At 27.7% G+C, this 20662-nt stretch overlaps 1 protein-coding gene across 3 annotated transcripts in view; it reads left to right on the forward strand.

Annotated features, from left to right (window-relative positions):
- The window catches only part of LOC107440765 (endothelial cell-selective adhesion molecule), a 107946-nt gene that overhangs the window by 39649 nt on the left and 47635 nt on the right, over positions 1-20662 (forward strand). The window contains exon 1 of one of the 3 annotated variants that reach the window (XM_087157762.1): positions 6439-6564. The exons of the other annotated variants lie outside the window; for them this stretch is intronic. The gene's annotated coding sequence lies outside the window, so the exon portion shown is untranslated. Of the gene's footprint in view, positions 1-6438; positions 6565-20662 lie in introns of those variants that run through there. 3 annotated transcript variants of the gene reach the window in all.

Here is a 20662-nt window from a genome sequence, read left to right on the forward strand (position 1 = left end):
TTAAGGTTTTTAATATTTTTATTATGCTGCTAGTTCCAATAATTCTAACACAAAGAGAGATTAAATTATTGTTTTACAATACGATTTGATTGCCCTTTAAGTATTTATTAATTAAATGAAATAATTCATTTTGAGCAGATTTTTTTTTCAAATTAGAATATTGTAACTGATAAAACAATTTAGAAAAGGAGTACAAGAGTATAACAACATGAAGGAAATTAATACTATTTTAAACGAAAGATACAGCTATCTTATTTGATAAAAAGATTTAAGTATTTATTTTTTAAACTTATGATTTATTTATTTTTTTTACTAATTTTTAATTTCTTAAAATATTTATTTTTTCTAATTAAAATGATTAAAATAAATTAAAAGTGTTTCAGAAACATTGTATTGAATTTTACGGTATTGAAACAATTTGATATTTATACAAAAGTATTAGACAAATTTAATTTTTCAACGTTACTCGAATAATGAAAGCTTTTAATACATTTTTAATATTAAAAAATTAAGAAAAATTGAGTTTTTAAAACAAAAACTTGTTTAAAGTAAATTTTTTAATTGCAGATAGCATGCGTGTGTATTAAATTACTTTGATAAAATTGTTTTATTTCATAATAAAATGTAAAAACACAAATGTAAAACAAAATTTGAGTAACTTGGTGGGTACTGAATTGAAGCTTGATCGTTCTCTGGTTTTAGTCAAAATTACGATCTGTGTGTAAATAAATGGATGTATGAATGGGTCCACTTTATAAACGGGCTGTGGCGTGTGTGTGACTGAAGTTCTATTTTTGGCGATAGATGGCGCCACTAAAAACCAAACAAACGTACCCTCTGCCTTAAATTCCGCTTGGTTTCACCAAGCAAACATGCTGATATTCGCAAGTGGCATTAGAAATAACAACAGAAAGTATTTTTATAGTGCTGAGTTATTGCATTAATACATAAACATTTTTAATTGAACTTATGTGTTGTAAATTAATGTAAACTTGTTTCTATTATCCGTTTTTTGCCATGTTTGTTGGCACTAATAGAAAATAGCGTAACGTAATAATAACATAATAACATTTTCTAACCCATTGAACTACACCGTAAAAAAATTCTAGATTAATTTACATTAAGAAGCACTGGCACTCTGGTAACAGGCACCGTAACGTAAAATCTACTTCAAAATGAAATTTATTTTTACCAAAAAAATTTTTTGCCATGAATTTTATAGTATTATTATTTTAATTACACGTATTTAGTGATTTTACAGTAATATTGCAGTAAAAGTACGGTATATCTGTTTTTTAGAAACTCTTTCTGATTTTTGCAATTTTTTACGTAAAATGTATTTTACGGAACAAAACGAAAACTTACAGTAAGCATGAGTAAATTTTAATGTACCAACACGGTACTTCTTACCATAAATTTTACAGTGCAGAGAATAATTTTTTTCCACTAAAAGCAATAAAAGTAGAGAATACTGAAAAAACTTAACTAGAAAGTAATTGCTTACAAGTGTTTCTTTTTTTTCACTTTGTCCGAGAAAAAACTTCTTCAGTTTTGTCTATTACAAAAATAATAAACACCAAAAACCATGACTGTTTATTTTATCTTTAAAATTTTTGTGTTTTCCTAGTTGTTTTTACTTATTTATTTACATAGTTAGACAAATGTAAACAAAGCGTTGGTTATAAATCTCTCAAAATGATTTAATTTTTGAAATAAACAATTTGAATAATTATTTTTATGTTTATCAATTGAAAAAAAAATTCCCAAGATTCCACAAGAAGTACAAAATGAATCTGCATATTTAGGATATTCTGTATTCATTATTATAAACCCTTACAAAAATTTAAGGTATTTTTGAGGTTGTTTTGGAGGTGTGCGGATTGTTTTTTTGACGCTTCAAACAAATACGTATATTGAGGTGTGAATAATTTCATCTGATCTAAACTAAAATTATTCCCGAGTGATATATACGGTTGATTTTGTGAGATGTTACTAGGGTTAATATTAGGTTTATTAATAAAGTTATTTTTAACATAAACTCAAACATAAACTCATGTTCTACCTCAGGTATATTTTTTTACATCTTTTAACTTCAAAACAGCCTCAAAAACACCTTATTTTTTATAAGAAAAGGTTTGAAATTTTTATTCCAATGATTTTTCAAACGAATAATTCATACAATCTCTTTAATTGTTTGTATCTATATATGCATCTAATAAACAGTTATATGTATCTATTTATGTATCGAAAAACCAGTTATATGTATACTTGGTTATATGTATTTATATATGTATCTAAAAGCCAGTTATATGTATATCTAGTTATTTGTATCTATATATGTATCTAAAAGCCAGTTATATGTATATTTAATTATATTTATCTATATAAGCATCTAAAAACCAGTTATATGCATATATAGTTATATGTATCTATATATGTATCTAAAAACCAGTTAAATGAATATTTAGTTATATGTATCTAAATAAGTATCTAAAAACAGTGATGTATTTATATGTATTAATATACGTATGTTTGACCAATGTGTGTATTATTTGCAAGCCTTCCTAATTCCTTCTATGAACTTTTATCCCATTTCTGGTTGTTACTGAAGTCTTACCTCTGGGTTTTTTTCTTTGGGATTGCTTTCATCTCAGTGTTGTATAGGTTGGAAAAAATAAATAAGAGGTAAAAAAGAAATTACATCATTCGCACCAAAAACACACACTTTTTGGCTAACCATACAATACGTGACTTTCATATTTACTCGACATGAATATTTCAAGCCTAGACACACCACGTTAGAGTCCTTGCATTGGAAGAATCCTAACTACTTCTTTTCGACCATATATTGCTTGATTCTTGGAATAAAATGGTTTTTCGGAGTTTCTGCCAGGCAATAGTTGTCTTTAAAAGTATTGATACGGCTTATTTCTTTGTGAGTGTTTCCTTTTTCTGAATGAATTGTTAAGAAAGTGTCTGATCCGAAAATTCTAAACTTTTCTTTTAGGTTGGAGAGTATTTTTTAGAAAGAAGCATGATTTGATGTACTGTTGTTTATGTCAAAATAGGATTGAAGTATTTAGTTAGGATATATCCTGGTGATACAACTTTCTGGTAAAAATTATGGTGATACAACCAAATTTTTCGGTATTTAAGTCGGTCATTTGGAACTTTTTCCATCCATATATTGTTACGGTTTTCGTGGAAATTCTAAAAAAATAAAAACTGAAAAGTAAATTAGTAAGTAAATGAAAAGTAAATAAATACTAACAAACTGAATGGCTTTTATGCCATTCTCTTGTGTATGATGAATAAATATTTTTAATAAATATATTTATTATAATATAAAAATATAAATTTATAAATATATTTATAATAATATAAAAATTTAAATTTATAAATATATTTATTTTAATATAAAAATTTAAATTTATAAATATATTTATTATAATATAAAAATTTAAATTTATAAATATATTTGAAAAATATATAAATTTTATAAATATATAATTTTTAAAATATATAAATTATTAAATAATATTAAATATAAATAATGTTAAATATAAATATATTAAATAATAAATATATTAACTAGTCTATTAAATAATATATTTTAATAAAATATATTTATAAAATACATAAAAATTTATTTTACAATATAAATTTTAAAATATAATTTTATATTTATGAAATATATCAATTTATAAATAAATAAATATATTTAATAAATTAATATTGTAAAAATACGATATAATATTTTAAGGTGAAAATGGATTTTACAAATGATGCATCCAAAGTGCATCACTTTATACAGTAATTTGATACGGAATGTTTTATAGTGGGAATATTAATGTTATATTCCAACGAATAATCTTCTTAACGCCTTATTACCTAATATTTCTTTTATGCAATTCTAGTTAAAAAAAAGACAGGTGAAGTGTGGAAATTTCAGTTAACTTCTAGTGAAGTACATTTTTAGTTCATTTTTTCTAGAATAGCAATGTTAACTTCGCCTTCATTCTAATTTCAACTTTTTTCCTAGTAAAGAGATTTTTTTTAAATTTTTGAAAGAGTACAATCAGTAACTTTCTTTTTAATAAAATTAAAAGATAATAACTTTGCTTAACTTCTCTCTTACTATTTCATTTGTTTCCTCGGGAAAAGTTTGAAAAAAGGAACAAAAATCAAATAAGTGGAAAATCTAATTAATTTACTTATAAAAAAAGAACTGCAAGAAAGGGAAACAAAAAAAAAGAACAGAAATTTGCTTAAATTATTTCAAGTTAAGATATAGCGTAATATCGCAAAGCAAGAGGGAATTCATGAAATTGTGACAGTTTGTGACAAGAGAAGAAGGTAACAGAAAATGAGACAGAAATAGTTTATATTGAAAGGAAATGTATATAATTTTGTAAATATTCTACTAATGCCACAAATTAAATACAATCAAAAACAAGTAATAGTGATATTTTTTTTAAATCAAGTGCATTTTACGTTCATTATGTTTACTACTGTTTAAAATTGCTCTCATGTAATAAAAAAGTAATTGCTACATTATATTTTTTATTACAGACTTTAATCTTATTTTAAACAAAAAATAATATATATCGGCACATTATATAATTGTTAGGCTTATAAACGTTTAAAAAATACTAAAAATTTTAAAAACCGAATTGAAAATGGAAACTTGTACGTAGTGCTTTGTTCTGAACCTCAAGGATATGTTCATGCACTAAATTAAGCGGAGATAGATGAAAGGCACGACAAAACGTTGCACTTGGCAAAAAAATAAGCTGGTATATGTAATGTAATTTAGATATATATGTAACTTCTCTGCAGCCAACAGCAAAAATATATACCCTCTGACCGTAACAAGTATTGGTTTTGTTAATAGTGATAGTTATATATTTCGTTAATTGTCCGTTAAGTAATTTACGTCGGCAGCTTTCGCCCGTGTTTTTGGAGTATAAGAAATTCTTAAAATATTTCAACACTTATATATATATATATATATACATACACTCCATAACAAAAAAATCGACGCACCAAGAAGGAGTTGTCGGATTGAAACGAAAATTGGTGGATAGGACGACAATGTACAGAATAGTAAATGATTAAAATTTCAGAACAATTGAATAATTTATTGCAGAGTTACAGTAACAAGTTCAATAAGGTGTTGACCCGCCTCTAGCCTAGATACAAGCTGCCACACGGCGTGGCATAGACCGATAAAGCTCCCGGATAGTCTCTTGCGGTATTTCCTGCCAAATTCGACCCAATTGTCGAACGAGGTCATCAAAATTCCGTGCCAGATGCCATCGCCGTCCCATCATATCCCAGACATGCTCGATGGGGGAGAGATCTGGTGATCTGGCAAGATCACCAGAGGAGCCAAGGAACCACCAAGAGCCAAGGATTCACCAAGGAAGAGCTTGACAAGCTTGTAGACAGTTCATAGCAACACGTGACGTATGTGGTCTGGCATAGTCCTGTTGAAAAACCAGCCCAGGGTGCTGCAAAAGGAACGGTAGCAAAACGGGTCTTAGGATGTCGTCGACGTACCGCTGTGTAGTAAGTGTGCCTCTAATGGCGACCAATGTGTCCGGCTGTCAAAGGAAATTGCACCCCAGACCATAATGCCCTGTTGAGGGCCGGTGTGGTGTGCAATAGTGAAAGCAGGATCCCCCCTCTGCCCTGTGCGTCTCCTAACACGTCTTCGATAATCATCAGGACACAGTTGGAAGTGGGATTCGTCGCCAAAGACTATACGCTCCCAGTCGGCATCATTCCAGCCAGACCATTTGTATATCTGTTCAAAACGTTCATGCATACGAAACTTCAAAGCAATATCGGATGATTGCTTCTTGTTGCGTCGATGTTTTTGTTATAGAGTATATATATATATATATATATATATATATATATATATATATATATATATATATATATATATATATATATATATATATATATATATATATGTATAATGTTGAAGCATAATCAACCATTAAAGGTCTAACACTATAATTCTGGTCTAGATTGAATTTTTATATAGAAAAACATGCTTATAATGTTGTTCCTAAAATGAAATTGTAAAACCTGGACTCGTGGAATTTTTTTTAACGGAAATCAAGTTTCAAACGAATGGAAATAAGATTCTTCTCTGACCAAGCAGAAAGACAGAAAACAATTCCAAAGTGAAAAGTTACAGTCTTTGTTTGTTTAGTGTCTCTTACATCCTCTCTAGCAACTATATATATATATATATATATAGAAGGGAACTGAAATAGGAAACTGGCCTCAAAGGAAGATTAATATTGTTTTTTTAAGATGCCTTACGGAACATTATTCTGGAATACCTGAGGCACGTGTTATTGAAATAATGTTTTATCAGTGTTATTTCAGTGTAGGGAATAATGTTTTATCAGTGTTATTTCAGTGTAGGGAATACTCTATTTTCCACAGCATTTAGATTGCAATGATGATAATGCATCAACTGGTATTTTGTCAAGTCTTTCTTTAAATTGATTTCTACATTAAATCTACTTTTGAAGCAATGCTCTGGTATGTTGATGTTTCCTAAATTAAAAATTATTATGATCTGCTAAAACTTATCAAGTAGTTAAATTAGAAACTAATATTTTCTACAAAAGAAAACATTTATTGGACATCTTCAATAATTATAAAAATCGATTAATCTTAATTTTCTCCTTCATCTACTTTTTTATTTTTTTATATTTTTTTTATAACCGCCGATGATCAACCGACCAAATTGTATGGGTTTACGACTACTAATGTTCAACTCTGCAGCCTTGTAATTTTGAACCCAATCCAGAAGACAAGCGAACCCCTGAATCGAGTATTGGGAGAAATTTGCCTTCGTAGAGGGCCTTTTTGATAGAGCTAACCCGCATTTGCGTTACATGGAAAAGAAGACCACGAGAACCTCCCACGGTTAGTCTGACGGCAAGGGGACTTTAACCCATGATCTGTCTAATACTGAGGATATTTCTCGTCAGCACTGTGGTCGGTGCAAGCCGGATGCGGAATTCGTATCGACTGGGGTTCGATCCCAGTTCTTCGCATTGGAAGGCAAACGCTCTATCCCCTGAGCCATCGTGGCTGTCCTTCGTCTATTTCCTAATTTTTGTTAGCAACTAAGCATTTTTTATTTCAAATCTTTTTTGTGTCTGTCATTCATATCAGATGAGTCTAGAAAATGGGCGCCTACGTTTGAACGCTGAATTATGTCCATTTTTCAGCTTTATAGTTTAAGTAAATAAAGTTTTCATATTATCAAGTGTACTAGACGTGTTCATTTTTAATAATTGTCAAAGTTTATACTTATTTAAATACAATTAATATCCGCGAACTTTTTGCAGCGACCAATATCCTGCTACATTTAATATCAAGAATAGCACACCATGAATATTTTTTTTTAAATTTACGTTCACGTACAAGCATATTTAAAATTTAAAAAAAAAAAACGTTATAGCAAGCATTATTTTAAAAAATCGATTTTTCCCTTAAAAATATCTGGAATTTTATGGAGTTATTTTAAACCGAACAGAACAAAGTATTCTTTTAAAAAAATTTTATAGTTCAATGGAAATATTTTCAAGAGCCGACGAAAAAAAAATCTGGAGTTTCATGATTTCATTCATACCACAAAAAAAAGTTTATGTTGAGGCGACATTTTTACCTCTAGCCGTACCTGAACAAAAGTTGAAGTATACCTTTCGCATTTGTGTAAAATAAATAAAACATCAAGTAACAAGTTTTCCGATGTAAGAAAAAAAAAGTTTTATTCGTGCTGAATCTGAAGGAAGCGGAGAACTTTTGTTTGCCATTTGCAGTGTGGATGCAGAACTTTTAAAAGAGATCAGAAATTTCCAGAATGCCTTTGCCGGCATTCTAGAAAAACGTTGGCAGTGAACTAGAAAGTCATAAAGAAGGGAACGTGACTAAAAAATAGTTGTAAAAAAGAACTAAAAACTGACGTGAAGAATTGGAAGATAAGCTCGATAAGGGAAAAAAATATATCCAAATAGTACTTTTTATTGGAAGGTAGATAAGAAAGAAGTTCGTAAATGCAATTGGAGTTGTTTTAAACTAATTAAGGAAGTTACGTTGCGTTTAAATGGTTATACAAATAAGAACGGAAAGAAATGTGCAATATTATGCTAATAAAATTTTTTATACGAATAAGAATCTTAAAATGAAAGAATAGGTTGGTTAAATAGTTTTCAAAGTTAACAGTTAACGGATATAGACAGCTAACAGCTGAAAATTCAAAATTTGAATAATAGGAAATTTGCGCAAAGCATGTGGATGTTTATTAATTCGTCTTATAACATCAGAATGAAGAAAAAATACCCCTACGAGTTTCAAAATGGCAGGGGGCAAATTTCATCAAGTAATTAAAATGATTGTAAGAGAAACTGAACGATAAAGAATGTAAAAATAGTTTCCAATTAGCACTCAGAAGAGGGGATTAGAAGCGAATGAAATAAAGGAAGATCCTGTCTTCATCAGGTCGCTAAAATTGACCGTAAAAAGAAAATATATGGTTCAGGAGGAGTGATTAATTTAGATGTTTAAAATCCTTGTAATGGCAAAACCATATCTCAGTTCAATATGGTAAAATAATCAGATTTTGCAGTTTATCATTCAATGTTTGTCACTGGTGTGCATGAAGTTAAATGAATTTTCTAACAGCCCTTACAGGATTGGAAGGACAATGTCCCTAACAGGGTGATCGATTTTTTAAAGAAAAATTAAAGTTCAATTTCTAAAGGCCTGGGAGAAGAGCATAACTTAAAAGCACAAAAAAATTCAGAATGCAATAAACATTCGTTTATCTGTATAAATGGAAGCAGTAAGATGATGCATAATCAGAAAAAAGGTTTGCCCTAATTACGTGTTTCAATAAAATTTGTTTATATGGATAAATGGGTGCAATATGGTTATGCATAGACGCAAAAATTTCCATGCTAATTACTCGTTTCAATAAATATTTGTTTATATGGGATAAATGGATGCAGTATGATGATGCATAGACAAAAAAAGACTCATGCTAATTACGTATTTCAATAAACATTTTTATATAGATAAATGTTGGTGCAATTAAATTCTGGTTGTTTAATCATATTAGGTGAAAGCGGCCAACTGTTTTTCTCACAGTTTGAATACTATTTAAAGGAAGGTTATTATTCTGTTTTGCTTGAATACGGAAAAATAACAATTAAATAAATTGTTATTTAACCATTTTTTTTCCAGAAATATCTAACAGTGAAAGTAAACATAGAAAAGCAATATTTTGCGCCTAAAGAAAACCTCGTAGATTGAAAAAAAAAAGAAATGATATACCAAAGCCCATTAAAATAAATTAGATATTTAGACATTTACAAAGATCCTCGAATGTTTTTCAAAAGATTTGCCTTAATTAAAAGTGCCACAGCGTCTTGGAATGGCATAATAAAGATACATAATCGCATATACGGCGACAACAAATATACTTTAAGAGCTTAATGTTACGTTTCTCTCTAGAATCCTTGTACAGAAGCACATGTTCCCGACAGACAGTGGAAACTTCTAATCACAAAATTAAACTTCTGCTGCTATCAACTTCATAGGTTAAATAACAAGGATCATATTCATAACTTTAATGGATCGTACGCACGTAAAGAGAGCATAAAATTTGCTATTTTTAAAGTGATGGTTTATTCGCTTCCGTAGCTCTATATTATATGTTTAAAAGAATCATTAACTGCGGTTGGCTGCATTCGCTAAGGCAGGGGGAAATAGTTTTGTAAAGTGTGAAACGTGATAATGCTCGTCTGTCTAAAATGTTGTCCTGTTTTTGACGTTGGATATACTTTAGGAGCTATTTAATTTAAATATAAATGTTTAGGAAATAGTATTGTTTATTAACATCCTTTTATTTTCTAGACTTTTTCAGTCAGGCTATAATTGGATACTTTTGCAATAGAACTAGCTTACATTTTAGTGAAAATGTTTCAAAATTCCTAATTCTAAAGTTTAAATTTGAAATGTTATAATCTTTCTTGTTGTTCCTTTGTTTGAATAATATTTATAATTAAAAAAACCGTGATTAATTAACATTAAATATAATATTTATATATTTGTGGGCTCGAGAAAAAAGTAAATACGTAAAGGTTTAGTTGTTTATTACAATATTTTTTATTTTTCTGACATCTTCAGTTATACGATATATGATATATTTATACAAGAGCTATTTTGCATTTAGAATTAAATTTATTTAAAATATTTCCAAAATAACAATTCTAAAGCTTTAATTATAAATCTTACATAGCATGGTAAGGATAATTTTAAAGTAGCAGCAAATTTTATTACACAATCCCAAAAATGTTTATAAATGATTAGCAAAAAATCAATGCAAGCTTGACACAATTATAAATTTAACTCTGCTAGTTTATGTGTAATGAGGTTTTCTTTAAGCTTGCATATACAGCCCTTTTATATCAAAATACTTAAGACACAAAATATCTTTGTAAAAAATAATTTTGCGGAAACTTCCCATGCAAAAGAAGAAAAAAAGTTCAAAAACAAGGTTTGTAATAAAAGCTAAGAAATTACATTTCTTTGTATAAGGTTTCTGATTACCTTTATTCAGTCGATAAGAAAATAAAATTTTCATTGTAACATTTCTGTTTTATGAGAATAGTAAGTAACCCGCGTCAACCTTATAGGGCAAATCAGAAGAAAACGCAAATGCAATGTTAGCTGTAAAGTTGTTGCTATCTGGAAGCGTTTAAGTCTTTTTTGTTGTTTATTTGTTTGTCGAATGTTTATACAACTACCCAAACCACTATCACCAAACATTAAACTTAATGTTCATATGTTTGAGGGTCCGTAGAAATTACTGACTGATTAAAATTATTCTAAAATGATTCCTTTGTAGAAAGTAAAACAGTAATATATATATATATATATAAGTTCAAAATGAAGAATAAAACAAAGAAAAATTATAGACATATGAAAAAAAAAGGGGGGGGATAATAAGTAAAAAATAACAAACAACAGTTTATAAAATACATTTAAAAAAAAAAAAGGATGAAATTTTATTTAAAAAACCGGAAAAATAAAACCGGGGAAAAAAAAGATATAATCTTTTCTTCAGCCCACACGATTATATCTGCAAAACAGAGTGCTTTCTGATATTGTATCAAGTAAGCCAAAGCAAAATATATTAATACAATAGTGTGAGGAGCACTCAAAAATTTTTTTTATAAAAATAACAACAAATAATATAGATCACAAAAAGTAAAAATAGCATGCAAAAACAGAAAATAAAATAAAATAAAAAAACATTTAAAAGGGACTACAAAGCGAGTAGCAAAATCAGATCAACTTACAAGGACAGAAAATTTTTCAAGAATGATTTAAAAATGTTTTCGCAGAAAGATTGCCAGATTACAAAATATGAAAACAAAAGATGAAAACAAAAGCGCAAATTGAGTGTAACAAGAGGGTTTCAAAGTGTCGTTCTTACTGCACTGCTGAAGTGATTTGTTATTCTGAGCTTTGATTTGTTAGTTACCAAGGATGGACCCGAAATGGATGTGCGCAAGGTAATATTATACTGGATAATTTTAAAAATTGATCATAAATAGTTTTAAAAGATAGATGCTTATTTAAGAAAAAATATAAAATAGAAAAGAGAAACATAAATTGCCTGTTTTGCAAATAATTTCAGCCGCGGATTTGCACAATATGGATTAGCACATAGAAAAATTATTTAAATTATCAAAGAAAAAAAAAATTTAATACATAATTTTAACACGGATTTGCCCGAAATGGATTTGCACATGGAAAAATTTTATAAAATTGTATAATGTTTTTCTTAACTTTCTTCGTGTTTTCTTGTATCTACTTTTTTATTATATATATATATATATATATATATATATATATATATATATATATATAATGTAATGCCAACTATAAAGTTTTTCGCTGTTAAGTGATAAATTTACGAAGAAATTTAGAAAAATATGTTTTTAAAGAGAAGAAGAAATATTAGAAATATTATTTTTTTAATATCAAAAAAATATATTAAAATTTCTTTTAAATAGGATTAAAAGCCAAAAAAAAAAAAAATTAGGAAAAGATATAATCTCTCGTCATCAGCTCACGCGGTTATATCAGTAAAAAAAGTGCTTTCTAATATTGTATCAATATTACATAACTGTATAAGATAAAGCTTCAACTTATATTTAGTTGTTTGCTAGCTTGAATCGGTTATTCTTTCTAAATAGATTTAAACTCTATGAAAGAAATATGTATAAATTAAAATTAATTAAAAAAGAAGGATATAGATTAAGGTCTAATCTTAATCAGTAAATACTACTTTTTTAGGCATAATTATTCTTTTAGTATTCATTAATTATAATTATTATAGATTATTCCAAAATAACCGGGGGAAAAAACTGCATGTTATTGACTTATGATGTTTATATACAAGTAACTGCAATCGTGCATATTGACAAAGTAGAAACAAATTCAGAAATAATGTGCACGGCTTGAATGCTTTATTAGTCAGTGCTCCACAAATGACAGGTCGAAAATATTACCCGTCATTAGGACTTAACATAGTTCATACGTTATTTATGGCAAGCATTTCGTTACGTAGTTCTATACACTATTCATTGTTAGTAGTCCAGGATCAATACATTTTAATTCACATTACTTAAATTTATACATTTAGCATAATAGCTAAGTTATTTCGGAGTTAACATAGTTTTTACGCTGACTATTGTTAATTGAACTTAAGATATATTTTATGCTTATTAAAGTTAACATACCAAAATAATATGCTTTTATAAATCAGTCGGATAATTTTTCAAAAAAAAAAAAAAAAAAAAAAAAATATATATATATATATATATATATATATATATATATATATATATATATATATATATATATATATATATATATATATATATATATATATATATATATATATATATATATATATATATATATATATATATATATATATATATATATATATATATATATATATTAAAACTCAAATTCTTAAAAAGAAACTAAAATATTTTTTTATACATTGAAAGATATTAATTTTGATATTAAGAAATATGTAATACTTACTTTTTTATAATGGCTCTTCAAACACTTTCATTAGCAAATTGCAAGGAAAACTGTAAGTTTCCTCAACGCCTGCTAAAATAAACAGAACATCAGGAAACTTGAATACTGAAAAATATTCATGATAACATTTATGATACTCCATACCGTGAATAATTTTCCATGAAATGTTCTCAACTCTTGGAAGCTATTACCATAAAAGGTGATTTCATTGCAACAGACTAACTGTTATAGATTACAAATTCGTATAACATAAAAATACAGAAAAATGTACTGAATACAGAAAAGGTTAATTGTTAAGGTTAAAGGTTAATAAAAATACAGAAAAGGTAGGACATTTAGCATTTGATCTTCAAAACAATACAAATATATTTAAAATAAATTCATTAATTATGATTAAATGTTGTTGCCGTAGCAGACAAAAAGTAATTATTATTTTTAGACAACTTTACATTTAAACGCATTACTTATAAAAAATAATGTTTGAGATTTAACTGTTTTTTTCTAGGTATGAAAAATGCAAAAGAAATATAAAATATCGCGATATTTAGTAAATCGCGATATTTTATATTTCTTATAAATCTTGCTTATAGCTGCAAATTTCTTGTTTGCAAAAAAAAAGTTCTGAAACTTCTCAGTCTCACTTAATTTTACTCATCAAGTAAAACATTGATAATGTTTTACTAAATGAAATGATTTTATTAAACTCAATTTATAATTTAAATATAAAATATTTTAATAAATTTTTCTTGCTGTACTTTCTACAAGTTACATTATCAGGTTAGCGCATTTAGCAATTTGATTGAAATTGATATAATTCTAGTAATACCTTCATCTATAAAGGATTTAAATCGCAATATTTCCAAACTTTTTTTATAAAATTTTAAAATTTATCAGCTGATTCCTAAGAAAATTTTTTTTAGGCGATTAGTATTCCAGTTAAGAAAAATGCTGCTGTCTGTTTAAATAAGAAATTATATATTAAATTCATACTTATTGCAATCATCTTTAAAATTATATGCATAAAAACTTAATATTGGTTGGTTATTTCTAACAATGAAAATTTCTGTCTGCTTTACTTAAATATTCTTTAGTATTGTTTTATTAGAAAGCTGTCGACATAATTTTCTTTACAAATTTATTAAAACTCAGTTAAGTATATTTAACTAGCTTTGATAATGATAATAACAACTAGTTTTACTTCTTGAAATGTGTATATATATATATATATATATATATATATATATATATATATATATATATATATATATATATATATATATATATATATATATATATATATATATATATATATATATATATATATATATATATATATATATATATATATATATATATATGTATGTATGTATATATATATTCAATAAATAGCTTTTGTTTTCATTTAACTTACAGTAGATTTTTAAATTGTTATATCTTATAGAAACATGGTTTAAAAAATTATCGTAAACAAAATTTAAACGTGGTTTCAGATAATTTTAGAAATTGTATAACTTTGCTTATTGAATTTATCAAACGCAGCGAATAGAGATGTCTAAACTAGAGGCTGAACTGTATCACTGTGTGGAATAAATTAGACAATTGTCGCTTGCAACATTAACATTTCTATCTGCCAATTCATATTCCTGTCCCAGTAGATATATATTCCTATTAATTTCTATATGTAACTGATTGAACATTGATGGGTTGCCAGTGGCCAAGTAAGTGAAGTAACGTCAGATTAGCCACCTCTATGAAAATAATTGAATAGTAAAGTAAGTGCATTAAACTCATATTTAATTAAACAGAGCTGTGATCAAGGAAAAATAATTGTTGCGATCTTTAAAATATTTGATGAAACAGAATCGTCTGTAATTTAATTTCAAACAATGGCTAACGCTTAACGAATTAGAACATTCTATTTTATTTTTCGCACATACCGCTCTGTAAAAGGATCTTCAAATGTAAACAGTGACCTTTACTTTACTTACATAAATAATTAAGAAAATACCAATAATTGCAATAATTGAGAAAATACCAAGTTTTTCGTGCGTTAAAATCTCAGTAACATATATCACTAATGCATAGTTACAATGAACAATTTTATACAGATACATTTCGAATAATAAGTAAATGCATAGTTAATATAAAGCATTCATCATAATTTTACTGTCATCTTTGAAACGCTGTTTTGTTCTGCTGAAATAATTAAATTGCTCTCTCAATTAGTTAATTGCTCTCTCAATTAAAATTTCATCTGCCATTCGCATTTAAACAAATATAACACATTAATGGCTCTAGAAATATCAAGTATGTCATAGTAAAGTATCATATAACATAAATTTGAAGTGCTATAAAATTTTTCGCGTATATAAATTTGAAATAAAACATAACAGTATGGTTAATGTAAAACACATACATAATTGTTCTTCTACATCACATATGTTACACAAAACGGCTTTGATTATGTTAACATTATTCTGTTTTTGCTAAGCAGAAAGTTCTATCGATTACAATTGCAATTATTATGTAAAAAAAGTAAAATATGCCAGTAACTGAGAAAACACCTAATATTTATTTTTTAAATTATTATTTTGTAAATTATTATTGAAACACGCATCATAAGTTTTTTTAATAATTTCAAGTATTTATATTTCCAATATCGTGCATTTAAAATAGTTAACACTAAGCATCCATCATGATTGTTTACAATCTAATCCCTCCTATTTCAAATGTTATTCCATTTCTGTAGAACAAAAAGCCCTATTAATTACAACTGCATTTACAAAAGCGCTCCGTATTCAGTTTCATTTGTAAAGACGAAAATCATTTCTGAAACTAATTTTCGTTTTTAAAGTGTACTAGGCATTACCATTCTCAACACGTACAAAAATGGAGATAATAAAAAAATCTTTTGAAGCACACTGAAATTTTGAAGAGGGAAAAAATGGGTCGTAATTAAGAAGCTCATTATGAGAGGTTTCTATGCTTTCACTATGTTACAACATCATTAAAACTGCGGATTCTGAACTAAGGTATTTTTAACACGAAATATTCGAGCGTAATGGCAACATACATTACAAGTTAGGTATTTCCATGTAGTCGCTCAAGTTTTTGGATTACTAAAATTTATGAGATCGCAGAAAATAAATTAGATGCGTACGTGCGTAGTCCTATTTTTATTAAGGCATTGTAATATAAACTAATATTCACTCCTAAAGTTATGAGTTAAACGTGAAGTTGCATTATAAAACAAACAAGGTTTGCCATGATTTTACAGAGATTTCTTGACCATACGTGGTGTTTCTTTTTCATCTTACCGCAAAACGTTAGCTGACATCTGCCTGTACGAAATTGTTCTTTGTTGTTAATGACTATGTATACAAAGCGTGGTAAAATTATAAGCACTTTAGATTTTCCGGTTTGTTAAGTTGCTTCAGTTAATGAAACAGGAACCTTCTGAAGAGGAAAGCCTGACCACTTAGTGACGTCATTAAGAGTAGATCTTACCTTCGCTGTAGCCTGATAAATCGTTTGCTGTTATTTTACTCCTGATATAATTAAACACCATTAAAATTTTGTTTTTTATTTATGCTTGATAAATCTATTTTAAAAAATAATTCCTTAAATAATTTAATGAAAAATAACTTAAATACATTTCTATTTAGGAATTAGAAACTTTGCAAATAGTATAGCTTATTTAAAGTATAAGTCAAAAAATGATTCATACAATGTTTTATTTCATGTATGTATACACTGTAAAAAATTCTCGATCAAATAACGGTATAAAGTACCAGCACTTTGCCTCATCTGCAAAATACATTTTACCGTAAAACCCATTTTTAATGTAAAATATTACAGAGTAAATTTTAGACGAATAAACAGTTCATTAGAGTGATTTTAAGGTACTTATTACAGTAAAAATTACGATATATCAGATTTTTGTTTCATAACATGTTTTGATGAAAATATATTTTACGGTAAAAAGTACTAGCACCCTGAGTGCCGGTACTTTTTTCTGCAATTTGATCCGGTATTTTTACAGTGTAGTTGTATTTAAATAAAAAAAATTTCTAGTTATAGAATTAATTTACTTTTATAACGTATTTTAGTACAGTCTAAAATCTTTATTTCGATGATACTTGTACATTAGTTACGGCTTCAAAGATCTAGCGAGAATTAACAGCCAGAGTGACAATTTCAAAATAAAATATATGTAAAGGATCAAAGATGTAATAAAAATATTTCAAGATTTAAGTTAGCATAAAGACAGTTTTTAATTATTTTTAACAAACTTTTGTATGTATTTTAAAGCATGTTTTCGGTGTAAAGTAAATTGAAAGATTCCCGTGTTTTATAAAAACAATTTCTATAATTTTGCATTTTTTTTATATCAAAATTATTGTAACTATAATCTACTCTTGCGAGACTAGCCTATCTAATCAGTTCTATGAAAAAATAAAGCAGTAGATGCACTAACAAATTAATAACTGAAATTAAAAAAATATTTAAATAAAACTGATAAGCATTTTACAACAACATTTTAGCAATCTTCTCATATTTCACGTTTTCAAAATCATAATTAGATACGAAAAAATTTCCCCCTAGTAAGCAAGCTATATTAACTTTCATAAATAATCTAGTTAAATCTAATAAGCGTTCCTGACAAAACCTTCGGTAGTTGATATGCTAGATTAGAAATAAATAATAATAAAAATAAATTAGAAAACGCCGGTTGAGATGTAACTAGATTATTATTACGGTGATCGTAATATAAACAATAGAAACATCCTAATTAATGTTTTTGACAACTAAAGTTCGTTTCCAAAAATATTAAGCAATGAATTAAAATTTTGTTTCTTCTTATTACATGATACCTAAATATTCATGAATACAATGGTTAAAATTTAAAGCTTAAATAAATATGTTAATATATTTTGATTATTTAAATGTAAAACGCGTCTATGCAATACTGGAACTTATAAAAACTTTTATTCTCAAAATATTTTCAAAAACATAGTTTTTTACCAAGTAATAAGACATTTGTATGTTATATTTTGCAAAATTGAATCTTAAATAAAAGATTTTAACAAACAAATTGGGTTACAGTTATGGATTAAGTAGGAAGCTTAATCCTCTGGTATTTTCATTTGCAAATTATCTCTTTTCATTTGAATTCTCGTAAAAGAAATTAAAATGGTTGAGAGAAGGTAACAACAAATTTCAATAATTCATTTCAATTGTGCTATTTTCCATATTGTGTACTATCCATATTCAATTCAGAAATTTTATACGTTAACGAAAATGATAGAAAGAAATAGTAAACAAAGGATGTGCAAAATAATAGTATTTATATTTAAACAAAGAGATGTTGGGGAATCAGATATATTTCATTATGAATTGAAAACATTGAAAGATTATAAAAATGAGAAACAATAGAAATACCAATGGAAAACTCTCTCTTTGAAAGTATAAAGTCTGTTTAAAATTCCACAACTCTAGCAAACTCAATGCACTTGTATGACTTATGCACACCATCTGCTGACTCAAGAGCATTTAAACAAGATGGCTCTGAGGCAATTTTTTTCTAAGAGGTGGTGGCTGGACTAAATAATGAAGAACATTATTTACAAAATTCACTTCGTATTCTAGAAAAAGAGGCGATAATCCTATTGTTTTGATAAATTTAAGAAAAATGATGTTTAGAGTAACTATAAAAAAGCTGTAAAAATTTAACCATAAAAATATAAAATAAAATAATATAAAAACTGTCAAGAGTTGAAAATTTCGCTGAAAAATATTGAAACACATCAAGAAATAAATTTAAGACAGTGGATTAAAAATATGAAAGTCTCAATAATTTAAATGATAGAAAAAATATAAATTTTCCGTATGATTGTGATATTGAAAAAATTTACTATGTGGTTTAATGATAAATTCTTTAAGTGAAGGTGAACCGCTGTTCGATCCCGCAATGGCTGGCAGATACGAATTTTGCATCCGGCTTGCACCGACCACAGTGCTGACGTGAAATATCCTCAGTGGTAGACAGATCATGGGTTAGAGTCCCCTTGCCATCAGGCTAACCGTGGGAGGTTCTCGTGGTCTTCCTATCCATATAACGCAAATGCTGGTTAGTTCCATCAAAAATTCATCCACGTAGACAAATTACTCCCAATATTTGATCCAAGAGTTCCCTTGTCTTCTCGATTGGGTTCAAAATTACAAGACTAAGGAGTTCAACATTAGTAGTCGTAAACCCAAAACTTGGATCGGCTGTTCAACGACGGTTATAAGATGCAAAATAAAATAATTTAAGAGATATTTCCTCAATAATTTTTTCTATAATAATTTTTAAATAAGTAGAAAAAATTATTTGCAAAATCATTGACCAAAAATATTATTAAAAGAGTTAGGTTCAATAAATTAGGAAGAGCGTAAACAGCATAAATTGGCTTAGATGAAAAAGACCTGAACAATATAAGCATCGGTAGAAGGATAAAACAGAATGGAAACAACTGGCAAGAATGAACAGCGACATTGCAAGGAACTACTTAAGCAAGAATTAAATTTTGCGTGCCTTAGATTTGGTAAAAGTTGCCAGAAATTTCATTACCGATGGTTTATGAACAATTTTACTATGACAAAAGTATGCTTAACGTAGATACACAGAATATAGCCAGGTTTAACATAGAATAAATTTAAGGAATATAGTTTATTCAATTGCTGCTATAATAAGCATTATCAATTTCGAATTGTCTAGCAAGAATTATTCAAATAATTAAAAGTTTTTTTTATATTTCCAATGAGCTGCTTAATCGGTCTTGACGATGAGCAGATCCAGTGCGTTCTCCAGAGGTGGTATCCACTCTTTCAGGACCACCACAATAGGCGAGATACCGTTGGTCGTGTCAATTTGGACGTCTAGTTTCTGCCACACTAGGTGGCAGCACCGAAACTCTATTTGGATGCTAAAGTGCACTAGGAATTTAATTTTGCCGGAAATGCCAAGAGCCAATAAGGCAATCCAGGGATGTTTTGCATGCCGCATAATCATAGGATATGGCCACTGAGTGCCGCTTTCTGCAACCCGAAAATCCGGTGTCTGTGCTGGGGATCGAACCCGCAAACTTGGGCTCAGAAGGCCGGCGACAAACCAACTGCACCACCTAGCCACCGTATAATTAAAAGTTAAATATTACGATATATCACATTTTTCCCCTCTGTTGTCCGACAAATTCCGGAAGAATTTACCAAAATAAAATTGATACCATCTTCAAAACAAACGATGTCGCTTAATAAAACATCAAAACAAGAAATATATATCATGTTGAGAGAAAATTAAAACTATTTGACATTTAATAAAATACAAAATAAATCATGCTCTTACGAACCTATTTCAAAACAAAACTAAAACAAATTACGGAAACTTACCTCTTCATATTGCACTTAATTCTAAAAAAACAAAACTCAAAAAACAGCTTACTTTATTTTTTTTTAAAAA

Source organism: Parasteatoda tepidariorum, chromosome 2 (assembly GCF_982258835.1).
Source record: "Parasteatoda tepidariorum strain Cologne lab strain chromosome 2, Ptep-v5.0, whole genome shotgun sequence".
Lineage (NCBI taxonomy): Eukaryota > Metazoa > Arthropoda > Arachnida > Araneae > Theridiidae > Parasteatoda > Parasteatoda tepidariorum.